The sequence below is a fragment of the Chrysemys picta genome, unplaced genomic scaffold (genome assembly GCF_011386835.1).
Source record: "Chrysemys picta bellii isolate R12L10 unplaced genomic scaffold, ASM1138683v2 scaf2, whole genome shotgun sequence".
In the NCBI taxonomy this organism is placed as follows: Eukaryota; Metazoa; Chordata; order Testudines; family Emydidae; genus Chrysemys; species Chrysemys picta.
Window position 1 is genome coordinate 967,628 of NW_027052709.1, and position 14,997 is coordinate 982,624.

General features: G+C 43.5%; 1 long non-coding RNA gene across 1 annotated transcript in view; it reads right to left on the reverse strand.

The window, feature by feature from the left end:
* The window catches only part of LOC122174008 (uncharacterized), a 57,760-nt gene extending 50,454 nt beyond the window's left edge, over window positions 1–7,306 (reverse strand). The window contains exon 1 of the long non-coding RNA XR_010594986.1: window positions 7,224–7,306. This is a non-coding gene — a long non-coding RNA (uncharacterized LOC122174008). The remainder of the gene's footprint in view (window positions 1–7,223) is intronic.
* Between the last annotated feature and the right edge of the window lie 7,691 nt (window positions 7,307–14,997).

Consider the following 14,997-nt stretch of genomic DNA (forward strand, 5'->3'; position numbering starts at 1 on the left):
GGCGCTGGGGGGGCGGGGCTTCGGGTTGCATGGTGCTGGGGAGGCGGGGATTTTGGCGGCACTCGCGGGGTGGGGGAGTACGGCGGGGCGGCGCTCTTCTTTTTTGTCTGGGGTGGCAAAAAAGTTAGAGCCGGCCCTGCCAGCAATGCAGGGCACTAGAGACAGTGTTGATACATGATGACATGCACGATATTGATGCAAGTGTAGGTGATGAACTGAAAGCCTTTTCAAGATATATTTCAGCAGGATCAACTCCAAAGGCTGTTCTGGAATATATGTGCACAAATAAGATGACCACCCGCTTTCCAAAGGCTTTTGTTGCTTGGTGCATGCTTCTAACACTTCCTGTAACAGTTGCCAGTGGAGAACGCAGCTTCTCCAAGCTGAAGTTAATAAAAACACATCTACGCTCCACAGTGACACAGGAGAGGCTGGTCGGCCTTGCAACCATCTCTATAGAGCATGAGCTGGCCAAGATCGTGGACCTTCAGGAGGAAGCAGTTCAAATCTTTGCAACCAAGAAGGCACGGAAAGCACCACTTTGATTATTCAAACAGATAAAAATGCCAGTGTTTACTATGCAGACAAGAAAAGTTACATTTGCTGTTCAGGTGTTTGAAAGTTAAGTGTTACTTACAATTTTTGAACAAGGCATTTTAAGTTGTTAGCTCTCCTTTATTGGGGTAGGTAGCAGAGCAGTACCATGAGAGAAGTAGAACAGGAAGAAGGCAGAATTGAGACCTTTCAAAGTTTTGGCCCAAGCGAGGGGGCATGGAGGCGTCATTTGAGCTCCCCACCTCACATGCCAAAATGTTGTGGGCCGGCCCTGCATTCAGCACTACAGTGGCTGCCATTGCAAGAACGGAGTAAGGCAATAGCCAATTCATGCAGGGTCTTGAGGAAAATAGCATCAGTCTAAATTTTGATGGAACATAACATAAGAACATAAGAACGGCCATAAGAACGGGTCAGACCAAAGGTCCATCTAGCCCAGTATCCTGTCTACCGACAGTGGCCAATGCCAGGTGCCCCAGAGGGAGTGAACCTAACAGGTAATGATCAAGTGATCTCTCTCCTGCCATCCGTCTCCACCCTCTGACAAACAGAGTCTAGGGACACCATTCCTTACCCATCCTGGCTAATAGCCATTAATGGACTTAACCTCCATGAATTTATCCAGTTCTCTTTTAAACGCAGTTATAGTCCTAGCCTTCACAACCTCCTCAGGTAAGGAGTTCCACAAGTTGACTGTGCGCTGTGTGAAGAAGAACTTCCTTTTATTTGTTTTAAACCTGCTGCCTATTAATTTCCTTTGGTGACCCCTAGTTCTTGTATTATGGGAATAAGTAAATAACTTTTCCTTATCTACTTTCTCCACATCACTCATGATTTTATATACCTCTATCATATCCCCCCTTAGTCTCCTCTTTTCCAAGCTGAAAAGTCCTAGCCTTTTTAATCTCTCTTCATATGGGACCCTTTCCAAACCCCTAATCATTTTAGTTGCCCTTCTCTGAATCTTTTCTAGTGCCAGTATATCTTTTTTGAGATGAGGAGACCACATCTGTACGCAGTATTCGAGATGTGGGCGTACCATTGATTTATATAAGGGCAATAAGATATTCTCCGTCTTATTCTCTATCCCCTTTTTAATGATTCCTGACATCCTGTTTGCTTTTTTGACTGCCTCTGCACACTGCGTGGACATCTTCAGAGAACTATCCACGATGACTCCAAGATCTTTTTCCTGATTTGTTGTAGCTAAATTAGCCTCCATCGTATTGTATGTATAGTTCGGGTTATTTTTTCCAATGTGCATTACTTTACATTTATCCACATTAAATTTCATTTGCCATTTTGTTGCCCAATCACTTAGTTTTGTGAGATCTTTTTGAAGTTCTTCACAGTCTGCTTTGGTCTTAACTATCTTGAGCAGTTTAGTATCAAACTAAAGTCCTATACACTGCCCCCAAGTCATGTCACAAACAGATTTATAGGGTAAAGAGAACACAGGCTTCAGTCTTAACATTGACTAATATTTTAATAATAAACTCACTTATTTTAATTGGGGTTTTTTGCACTTCACTAATTTTAAGTATGAAAATCAAGTGTCAAGAAATCCGTAAAATAAGTATTTCAACCTAAAAAGGAACCTCCCTTCCCCACGCCCTTCCCTCAAATTATCAGTCAAATGCAGCTGAGATTGATGCAAAACATTTTAGTCACCCACTTGTATCCTAGATGTGTCACCTATACATCCATTTGGCTGCAAAAGCAAGGATGCAGGCTGCTGCATGATGTGTTAGCATGCTGTATTACAAATGCCACAAGACTTAGGGCCTGAGCCAAAGCCCACCAGCTCCCATTGCCCTCAATGGATTTTGAATCAAGCCCTTGGTGCATACAGCTGTGAGTACGCCCACTGACTTCATTATAGCCACAGTAGTAAGTGAGTACAGGATTAGTCCCTTAAAGCCAATCCAGTGCCTGCTGAGGTCAATGGGAATCCTGTTCGATGGCTGTTGGATCAGGCCCTCATTGAAGAGCAGTCACGGTTGCCATGCAGGGGAGTCTTGAGCCCCAACCCTGTAAGGAATTCAGTGTGGGCTGAGCTCCTGATGGATCCAGGCCTGGCTTTTGTCCCTGCTTAGAGATGAACTGATACAAATATCAGTACAGAAGCAGGCAATGTTCATAGTGGTTCTTGTCCTGAGCCACTTCCCAAATGCAGTATTTGTTTTAATCCAAACAAATGTCAGCCAAAATCCTCTTTCTATAAGTGTCTTCCTGCAATACTAAGTCAAATTCCTATCCTTCCCACTTCTCTCTCAGTCAGGAAAGGGGTTGATGTTACTTAGCGGTGTTTCAACCTTCAGCCCAAACCTTTGCTTTTTACAACCTTTAGCCAAATATTTGTTTCATGTAAGACTATAAGCCTACCAACAGAAAAACCAGCTCTTCCTCTAGCTCAATAAATAGTCTCTCTCATCACAGCTGCAACCCCCGCCCCCTTCATTCTATGCTGGATTGGATTCCCTAAAAGTAAATCCTTCCTTTGATGCTTACTGACTTGGTTAATTTCTTCTGCTCCTCACCATTCACATCAAGTGCTGCAATTTTTATTTATTCTTTCCAGAAAGTACTTAAATATTAACAGATGTTATTTAATTTAACCTCTACAAATTATTAAGTAGAGTTGGTCAAATATTTTGCAAATGGAATGTTTCTCTATGGAAAAATGCCATTTCATCAAAATCAAAACTTGCTGCAGGAACATGTTGATTTTGACAAAATTTGGTTTAAAAAAATTCAAAACTGTTTTAAAAGTGTCAATTCAACATTTTCAGAACAGAACATTTCAACTTTCATTTCAAAACTATTTTTCATTTCAAAATGTATTATAAAATAATTTTGAAAAAAGTTGAAATCAAAATAAAGCCTTTTGATTGACCCAAAATAATTTTTTTCTAAATATTTCATGTTCTGGGAAATTTCAGGTTTTTAATTCTGATTTGAAATAATTTTTTTCAAAATGTCAGAATTCCTCATGGAATGGAAATTCCAGTTCCTTACCAATTCTGTTGATAAGCTTTTGTGTAGATTATAAGGCTATGATATAGACAGATGGTATCAATTTTGCATAGCTGGTAATAATCTTCTATAGATAGTCTTGCATGGATGAGAAGAGAGACCCTGTATTTGGACACCATCATAGGGAAATATTTTAATCTCTGTAGCTAGGATTCTGCTAGCCTCTCACAGTGCTATTTTCTCATAGTAGCTGAAGACTATATTGTCCAATGCTATTGCACTAGTATTACAATATTAACACAACAGCTAGAGGTGAACATGAAATGAGAAAGCCACCATTTATTCCCTACTCAACAATGCTGCTCATCACCTCCTCTGTTTCTTACACAGTGTGTTTTAATAGTGTTTTTAACTGTGTTGATATTACACTGCCACAAGGAGTATGTCCCTATGAAAGGATTAGCTAAGAAAGGAAAAAATTCTATTCTTACAGTAGTGCTAGAGGTCCAGAAGGAGATCAAGGCCCAGTGTGTTAGGTGCTGTACATACAGATAATAAGAGAGCGTCCCTTCCCCCAAAGCGCTTACGATCTAAATAAACAAACGGACAAAGGAAGTGTTGGTGTCCCCATTTTCCAGCTCAATAACTGAGGCATCAAGAGATGAGCCAGATTTTTAAAAGAGATCAGCTCCCATTTAAACTCTGGAGTAAGTGGCCAGATTTTCAAAACAGTTCAGCAGATTGGGTATTGATTGAGCTCTTATGAAAATCTAGCCATAAGTGTCAAACTGGGAGCTGCAAAGGGCTAAGGACTTCTGAAGAATCTGGCCATTATTCAGGTGCCAGAAAATCTCTCCCTAAATGATTTGCTTAAGGTCAGATGGGAAGCCAGGGGCACAGCTCGGAACCAGACCTAGGTTTTGTTTATATTAATAGGCAGCAGATTTAAAACAAACAAAAGGAAGTATTTCTTCACCCAACCCACAGTCAACATGTGGAACTCTTTGCCAGAAGATGTAGTCTTATAGGCCAAGACCATAATAGGGATTCAAAAAAGAACTAGATAAATTCATGGAGGATAGGTCCATCAATAGCTATTAGCCAGGATGGGCAGGGATGGTATCCCTAGCTTCTGTTTGCCAGAAGCTGGGAATGGGCAAAATGGGATGGATCACTTGATGATTACCTGTTCATTCCCTCTGGGGCACCTGACATTGGCCACTGTTGGAAGACAAAATACTGGGCTCGATAGACCTTGGTCTGACTCAGTATGGCCATTCTTATGTTCTTATTCATCCAGTGCATTAAGCTACAGGTCATCCTCCTCTCTAGAAGTTTCCTTTCCTATCAGCAGATGAGAAAGACCAGACCAGGAAGAGTGTGATTTTGCTCATTTGCTGCCTGCTTGATGCCATTACCCCCAGATAAATGGGTGTTAATGAAGAAATGCCAAACATTCCAGTTGGGAGGGGAGAGAGGAGATGTTGTTTCAGCAATTTGTCAAAGGGACCTTAACTAGTTAAACAGAAATCACATAAGTCAGCCCTTGAGGTTCATATTACCTTATACTGCAACAGACACAATGCATTGTTTTCTCACAAATTAATTTCGTAACCACTGCTAAGCAATATTGTTCGGCTGGATTATGGAGGGCCAGAAGACTGAAAGGCTATTCCATTTTTTGTTGTTTTTAAAAGTAATATGTTCCTGTACAAAGTTAGCACCAGAGCAGTAATAGTACAAGGTCAGTGATAAACTTATTATAAGAATATTACACTTGGTAATGATCTGAACTTTAAAAAAATCCATTTTCCATTTCAGAAATGAGAGAGCTCAATTTCTGCCCACATTTCATTTGTTTCAAGGCAGAGATTGGAAATGGTATCAATTTTCTGCCAGCATATTAAAACACGTTTTTATTAACAAGTAATTTTACCAAGTCTGGGGAACCAGCAGCAAATGCTTCCAGAGAGCTGAAAATATATTTTGGATTCCTCTGAATAAAGATGATAAAACGGCTCCAAAATGATTTTTCGTGCTTTTCCCTTTTAATACCACTGCACAAGATAGAAGAACTGCTACAAAAGTCTGCAACTGAAAGTTATCTCAGATCTCTTTTCAGCTTAAACAGTTTATGAGGTAAGGATTATATGGGTGAAAAGAGACTCCAAGGATCCTTTTCTTCAGCTAAAATGATCTAACAAAAGATAGCAAATCTCTTTGCTAGCTTAACAAACCCAAATGAAATTCAGACATGGATCCGCACACAGGCCTGATCAACACCGTTTTTATGCTGATATAGGTTGTTTAGGGGCGTGATTTTTTTTTTTACCAATGCAGTTAAACCAGACAACTCCTTGTGTGGACAGTTATACCAGTATAAAGGTGCCAGAGGGCTGGAGAAAATGCCTTGCAGGGAAATACTTAAACAGCCCAATCTTTTCAGCTCATCAAGAAAGAATACTGACTGGTGACTTGTTTACACTGTACAAAGTACTGTTACAAGAAGAAAATACCAGGTTTTAAGAGCTCTAATCTAGCAGAAAAAGTCATACCAAGAACCGATGGCAGGAAGCTGAAGCCGAACAAACTGAAATTAGAAATAAAACACCAATTTTTAATAGTGAGGGTGATTAGAAATTGAAACAAACTTGCAAGGGAAGTGGTGGATTTCTCCATTGCTTGGTGTCTTCAAATCAAGACTGGATGCCTTTCTCGAAGATGTGCTTTAGTCAAACACGCAGGTTATTAGGCTCAGTACAGAGGTAACTGGATGAAATTTAATGGCCTGTGATATACAGGGGATCAGACTTGATGATCTAATGATCCCTTCTGGCCTTAAACTATGACTCTATATATCTGTTTCTCCTTCTCATACAGAAATAAGCTATATCAGGATAAGCATATTTATATGGTACAACTGCACCCACACTAGGGGTTGTACCATTCTCACTATATCCCTATGGTTAATGCAGTACAACATGTGTGTTTAGTACAAGGCCACGATTGCAGTCCCGGAGTTTTCTTAGTTCATGGATTATGGATACAAGTACCGGTACTCGATACAAAACTCTCCATAGAAAGAGTTTGAGTTCAGAATTTTCAAAAAGCCACACATGCCCAACTGGCCATATGGGTGCTCTAACAGGGCCACCACCTATTTGGGTGCTAAAGGAACATTTAGAAGAGGTGTTGGGTCACACCCAAATCGCCTGTGAAAACAAAGCATGTGCGAGATGTGGGGCTAGAGTACAGTAAAGGAGTTGGGTTCTCAAAGGACATTCAAGAGCTAAAAGCTGCCATATGCTAAGCTAGGTGTAGCTGACTTAGTCCTGTCATAAGCATGGTTAGGCCAGGAGATGTACATTGATACCAGCTGCTTTTTACTTGCTCTGTTCAGCACACATCTGGAAAACCCACTCCAGAATGCTTTTTAAAAATAGGGGGGAGAAATTGTGCATAGCTCTGTGGACTCAACCATCCAGCAGTAGCGAGCTGTAGCTAAGAGGCATGGAAGCCAAGACAGGGCCGGAGAGCTGCATTGCACACACAGAGGGAGAGGCATTGAGGTTACTGCAGTTCACCCTGGAGGCTACACCCACACTGACTGGAGCACTATCTTAGGGCACTATATTATGAGGAAACCATTGGAAAGGCTGGTCCTGGCTCAGAGATGGAGGAGAGGCCCTTACCTTCCAAGCACGTTTGATGAGCCAAGGAGGATCTTCTCTGTGAAGCATAGGTCATCCAAAGGGCAGCTTCAACCTAGAAGACACCATGCACCTCTGATGAGTAAGGAGTTCAAAGGGAGCAAGAGAAGGTAACACAAAGGAACCATACCCTCTTGGTCCCCATCAAAGTCACTAACTGCCCTGGTGCAGAGAGCCACGGTGGATACCACTGGCATTGGGCAATCTGTTACTTCCTATTACCCGGAGGATGTCCTCAGTGCCATGGTGGAATGAGCCTCCTGATGGAAATATTCTCTTCATAAGCCTTTCTAGCAATCAGGTTTGATTTGGTGACCTCTCTCCGCAAGGAAAAGGGCTAGGAACTTAGGTTGAAATCCTGGTCCCATTAAACTCAGCAGTAGAACTTCCACTGACTTCAACAGGGCCTCGGGGCAGGTCTAGCAAACCCCTGCAAAGTTCCCAGTTACAAAGTCAGTAACTTTTGAAGCGAGACATTAATCATCAAAATTCTGGCTTGTGCACGAGATCTCAGCTAGGAAAGTTTCATTTCTCTCCTACTTTCTGTCCTTTTGCTACAAAGTGCGGAGAGAACAAGATTTTTGAACCTTGGAGACCACTGTATCTGATAACACCTTGTCCACTTCATGTAAAAAAAAAATCAAGTTAATAACAGAAACTCAGTTACAAACGTCACAATGAGACAAAGGCTATTGTTCCATCATGTGTGTTCCCTCTTCATAACAAACCTTTATGGCAGAATCTATGCAACAAGAACAGAAATTTGCTTCTGGTTTTGATCAACATCAATAGCTGTCTCTGAAAATAAATTCTAACCTTGACATTACTTAGTTCAATATTTTTCTCTCAGATCAATAATTCTCAATGTTGCCCCCAAACCAGAGGTCAATATCAGTTTAATCTTCACTTCTGTTGTTTGCCTGCTTTGACATCAGAGGTCAACGAGTGCTGCTGTTAGTCACCTCTGACTTTTTGCTTTTAATTTGTCAATCTTCATTTGAAGTCTTAATCTTCACCTTCCAGGATCGATAACTAGTGTTGTTAGTCACTCATGTCATCAAACACCTTTGTAACCAACTGGGACTGTGATATGAAATAAATAGAAAATAAGTGCTACTACAAGTTATGCCATTTCTACCACCACTCGACAATGGCTTTGATCTCAACATGAAATAATGTCAAAAATCCATGGCACTATTAATAAAAACAGTCTTTCAGCAATTAACCTATACACTGACTTCTGTTTTGGTCAACAACCAGTGTCATTGTCCCCTGGGAACAAAATTGGTATTAATCTGATTCAGCTTGGCTACTATATACCTTTTTGGGTCAATAAATCCTGATGGACAGGAAATATTCATTTTAACACACATACTTGGTACCACCAAGCCACCTTAATGTCCTGATCTGGCATGATGCCAGAGGTACCTGACTCCCATTTGAATTCATATAGGTCCAAATTCAGTAACACGTTTATGCACATGTTTATCTTTAAGCATGTAATTACTTAAGTCCACATATATTTAGCAACAAACTTTGGCTACAATTTTAGGATTTGGGCTCCGAACTCCCTTAGATGCCTTTGTGCTTAAGTTCTTTGACTTAAACATGAGTTGTGCCATATTTGCTATAGCAAAGAGGTTGAAACCAGCATGGGCTGTGCTGCAGGTTCTCATTTTAGCAACTTTGGTTCAGTCATAATGAATTTACAAACTAATCAAATGATCCAGAGTCCTGTGGCACCCCAGAGATGCACAGTTGAGACACCAACTTTCTTTTCATCTCTTTCTCTGACTAATAAAGACATCATTTTTTTTCAGGGACATTACAGCTGCCTGCTGTAGAAATCACAGGGACATCACAGAGGTTTTATGATTTGAGGCTAAAAATAAAGCTGGAGTTTTTTTGAAGAAACAAAGAACCTTCTTCGTTAGCGATGGGGCAAACCTCAAAACATCCAGACTTCAGGGTGAGCTTGGATAAGCATCCAGAAACTTAGTTGCTTATTCCCCAAACTCCTGGAGCCTGCAAAATTAGTTGAAAACTTACCAAAGAGGCTGTTGTGTAGGATTTTCAATCCCAGCCAGAAATACTAGACCCTTTCTCGTTGCATTTTGACACTTTGGCTCCTGGTCAATGCCTGGCCGTGTCAATTACTAATTATTGTTTGTACTGTGGTAGCATCTAGATACCACAATCACAAGTTAGGGCCCATTGTGGTAAATACTGTCCACCCATAACAAAAAGACGGTCCCTTTCCTAAAGAGCTTACAATCTAATAAGAGCACAGACAAGTGGATGCAACAAAGAGATGAGGGGCAAGCACAAGGTAACAATGTGACAGTTATGATTAAGGCTAAGATTTTATCACAGATATTGTGAGTAAAAGTCACAGACAGGTCATGGGCAATAAAGAAAAATTAATGGAAGCCAGTGACCTGTCCCTGACCTTTACTAAAAGTATCCATGATAAAATGGGAAGGGGTTGGGCAGATGCTGGGTGGCTGGGAGCTCCAGGCCCCCCTGCAGTGGCAGGGAGCTGCTGGGTCCCCCTGTGTGCCACTGTGCGGGGTGCTGTGGGCGTCTCCCGTGCCACCGCTGGTTGCAGGGTGCTGTGGGGTACCCCCACCTCTCTGCCCATGGTGGCTGCGAGCTTGAGGGCACCACTGCCTTAGGCATCGGGAGTACCTCACAGCTCCCTGCCACTGTGGGGGGCTACGGGACCCTGCAGCTCCCAGCCACCAGGACTGAAGTCATGGAGATCTTTGGAAGTCGGATTCTGTGACTAAATCGTAGCCTTAGTTATGATTGGTTTAATAAGTAACAATCACATTGGGGGACACAACTCAGGCATGCTGAGGTTAGCCCTAAACAATTCAGAACCCCAGACAAAGGTTCCATTTGAGTTTGTTTCTAAAACTGATTGACAGCTGCACGGTTGGGGTAAAGTTCTCTTTAGAAGTTTTTATTTATTTAGATTTTTAAAGTAATGGGAGGTGCCAATCTGAACATTCTAGGTTCCTCCCACAAATCCTTACAAACTGTTAATAAATAAAAAAAAACAAAAACCACCATATAAGGCTACTAAATAACCAGACAAGACAACGATCAATCAAGTGCCTCACTTTCCCTATATGTGGCCCTTAACAACATTTGCTTCTTCAGTAGCCTTCCTAGGGTCCTAACCCGGGTATTTCAGATCCCAGCTTAAATCCAAATCTCTTCAATGAACTGGGGAGTTCTTATTGAGGCTTTGTCTAGTTCTTATCATCATCCTTCTGCCGAAGAGTAGCCGACATTGGGGCCCTGAAGTTTGGATTCCTGTTGAAGGTGAAGTCAGTGACATGGCGGTTAGTGTAACATGTTTTATTTAAATTACACACTATACACCAGTCCTTAAACAGAGGTGGTCACAAACAGCATGCAGGGAAACCCCTTTTTCTGCATTTGCAGCCCAAACACCAGGGAACAGCTATGCCCCAAGAACTGACTCTAGTTAAAGAGATGAATGCTGAGAGCAAACTCTCTTGCTGTTTGCCACTGCTCCCACAAAAAGTCCTGGATCACCAAACCAAACGACAGTACAGCATATCTCACAGCCTGTACTCTGTTTACATGCTAAGAAAAAGAACTTGTGAGAGGATGTGCAGCAGTGCCACCTGGGAACCCTGCCATAACATTATTGGCTCCAAACATCCAGCCAGCCATCACTCATTTTCTTTAAATGTCCCTTGTCGGACAAAAAGTCAATGCCATAAGAAGGCCGGGGCTTGATTCTCATTAGCACTAAGTCCCCTTTAGCATTGCTATGACATTAAAGGTGGATGTGAATGATACACTGCCCAAGCAATGGAAAGGGGACAGTGAAAATGAGCATTACCCCCCCCCCCAGTTTTCAAAGATGGAAGTCTTAACAGAATAGCCTCATCCCAATTCTGTAAGCTTATATCTGTAGTTCAGCACCTAGCTTCCCAGGCTGCAACATTCTCTGCAGCGGCCCATATTTGAGAACTGGGCCCTTCAGCAGAATGACTTTTAAACAGAATGTGTGTATCAGGCACTTGTACTGCCCAGATACTGACACACACATTCTATTTGGACAACACATACCGACAGGCAGGTTTTGAGTGATACGAAGGCGGGAGATCAGCGGGAAAAAAGGGTGACATCAATTTAAGACAGACAGGTGGAGGTTTTCATTCATTAAAAAAGGACATTTATTTTGTACAAAACAGGCCATTCGGTAAATTTGTCATTTTCAGACAATAATGCTCCTGATGAAAGAGCATTCCTGATAATGAATGGCATCTGAAGCGAGGACAGAATAGTGGCAGGTACTTATTAAGCCTTGTTTGGATGATAGCTGCAGCAAAGCTGCTATTGGTTAACAAGCAGTTACCAGAAAAAAATTAAATGAGCTGAAAATTCTAACGAAAAGTTCAAACGTTCAGCTGATTTTATTTTTGTTAGTGTAGACAAAGGAAATCTCAGGGCTAGATCTGTAGCACAGGCGCAGAGGGTTGTGTGTATAAGTGCATGGTGACGCGCAATCAGCAGGGATGAGTGCAAAGGGGATCCTACCTTGATGGGGCCATTCACCTGTGTGCTCAACCTAAGTCCCACTCCAGCTCTACTGGGAGAACTGAAGTTGTGCATAAGATTTGTGTTGACCCCCTGGGTACATCTACACTGCAAAAAACACCAAACGCCTGCAGATGCGAGTCTTAGAGCCCAGGTCTGCAGATGGGCGGCTCACACCATGGTGCTAAAAATAGCAGTGTAGATATATAGTTCAGGCTCTGAAACCAGGCATGGGGAGGGGGTCTCAGAGCCTGAGCGGAAACATCTACACTGCTGTTTTTAGAGCTGTAGCGCAAGCCCCAATCTGTAGACCCAGGTTCACTGCGCAGGTGTTTGTTTGCAATGTAGACATACCCTCGGTGAGCAGGCAAACTTCACCCTAACGGGAACACTGGTGCAGTCACCAACTCACAGCTGCCTAATAGCATTACTAACACCCCATAGGGAAACGTGATGAGGAATGCACTGAACTCTGTGTCTCCTCATAACCAGGGCCGGCTCCAGGCACCTGGAGGGGGGCGGCACGAGGCGGCGCTCCAGCTCTGGCCGCTGGGGAGAGCGGGGCCACGGCCGGGGCTCGCTGCCCTCCCCCCGGCGCTCTGGCCGCCAGGGACAGCGGAGCCCTGGCCGGGGCTCGCCGCCCTCCCCCGGGCGCTCTGGTCGCCGGGGAGAGCGGAGACCCGGCTGGGCACTCCGCCCTCCCACCGGCGCTCTGGCTGCCGGGGAGAGCGGAGCCCCGGCCGGGGCACTCTGCCCTCCCACCGGCGCTCTGGCTGCCGGGGAGAGCGGAGCCCTGGCCGTGGCACTCCGCCCTCCTCCCAGGGGTCCGGCCGCGCTCCGGCCGCCCTCCCCCCCGGCCGCCGGGGAGAGCAGAGCACCAGCCGAGGCTCACCGCCCTCCCCCTGGGGCTCCGGCCGCCCTCCCCTGCCACGCTGGTGGGGGGGAGCAGCGGCCGGAGGCTTTTTTGCCTGGGGCGGCAAAAAAGCCAGAGCCGGCCCTGCTCATAACCACCATTTTTCCACTCCTGACATGCCCCCACTCACCCCCTTTTTTTCTTTTTTGTAATCCTGCATGCTTGCAAGTAAGAGACATGGGGATCTGAGAGTGGAGCTGAGCAAATAATTGATTTTTCAGTTCAGTGGCAAAACAAAACAAAACAAAAAGGCAGAAAATATTCAGTTTGTTTCCAGCTGAAACTGAGGTTCTTTTGGTTTCTCATCAGCACCAATGACAACGTTGCTTCGGGTCGGTTCAAAATTATATTTTTAACATCTTTCATTTCAAAAATGTCCTTCTGATATGACATTTTCAAAAAAGGTTCATTCTGATTTTTTTCAAAATAAAATGTTTTGACGTTTATTTTTTTTCCATTTTGGGGGGGCTGAAACTATTCATCAGATTCCACCTGAATTCACACACCATCTCAGTGCCTCCCCAAAAATGTTTTTTCCTGGGAATTTATTATTCATTGAAAAGTTTTTCTCCAGCTCCACTAGAGATGCTTGCACCGTGCAGAGAGCTTCACCTAGTGCAGACCCTGTGTAAGGTATACAGCAGTGAAGAATCAGTCCCCCACATTCACTGGGAGGCAACAGGGATTCTCAACCTTTTTCTTTCTGAGGCTCCCGCACACGCTATAAAAACTCTACGGCCCGCCTGTGCCACAACTGTTGTTCTGCATATAAAAGCCAGGACCAACGGGTGTAGCAAGTAGAACAACTGCCCAGGGCCCCATGCCACAGAGGGTCCTGTGAAGCTAAGTTGCTCAAGCTTCAGCTTCAGCCCTGGGTGGCAGGGCTCAGGGCCCAGGGCTTCAGCCCCATGGCTTTCTGCCCTGGGCCCCAGCAAGTCTAATGCCGGCCCTGCTTGGCAGACCCCCTGAAACCTGCTCGCAGCCCCCCAGGGGGCCCCGGACTCCTGGTTGAGAGCCACTGGCCTAGCACACAACGCAAGGACTTCCTGGAGTACTGACGAATGTTAGTCACATTGTTTAAAGCACCACTGCAAGGCATCCACTACTGTGGTGATAAGTGTGATATAAGAACTTATATAGACTAGAACAGAATGCCTTAAAGTCAAAGGGTAAAAAATTCACCCCATTCAAGGGCTAGCACGGACAGATAGGCATCATTCAAGTGCCACTGAAACCCTCAAAACAGGACTTCAATCATTTACGGACCTTGCACTGTCCCTCTGCATGGAGGTGAATTGTACACTAATCTTAAATCCCACTAGTACTGTACTAAATGAGAAAAGACCTACATGGCAATCACTCAAGACTTTGACAATATTTATAAGCCACCACGGAGATGTCTTATTACTCTATTGTAATGCAGACAAGAGGAAGAACTCCTGTACTGTATGTTTATCATAAGAGAGTCTTCCCTTTGATGCTGTACCCATCAGTCTTTGTGTGGTCTCTTTCAATACAACCAAAGTCTGTTCAACCAAGCACACACCCGATTGTTAAATCCACTGAGGGGTGATGGGAAAATCTGGTGAAGACGCTGTGCGGTTTTAGCAACTGAGCTGATGGCACAAAAGTTTAATAAAAAGATGTTTCAGTGCTTCAGGGAAAAGTAAATCAATTAATGGCCTCTTGGATTTTATAGCTTCTCATAATGTAAATGTTCTGTAGCAAAGCCAGTAAAACCTTGTGTTATTAACCATCCTGAGTATCCAAGCCTCATTTTTAAGACTGTGCCTTTTAGCTATTGGGACAATCCTATAAATACGCAATTTAAGCAAAAAACTCATAAAATGTACCAGGGAAAAAATTCACAGTAAAAAGAAGAAACATAAAGAGAGACATTAGATTCCCACCATTGATCACAGCCATCTGAGAAGATTGCCATCTGATTCCTCAATGCTCGGAGATGGCTGTATTTCCTTTATTTTGTTTGTTCAGTTTTTTCCCTCCTTGTAGCAGAGACGAGGGAAATCATTCAAACAGAAATCACAGAACTAGTAATAACCAAAGAGCTATTTATTCTTATTTCATAATCAAGGAACACACTATCGTCCTCTTTCCTGATCACAACTGCTGATGTGATGTACTCTGCCAATCTTAATCATTTAGGGGTAGATTGTGACTCGGATTACATCCCTGCCCAGGAGAGTAAGAACTCACCCTACATCTCTCTGTAGGCTGCGTGGACCTCGGGCCCTGTCCATG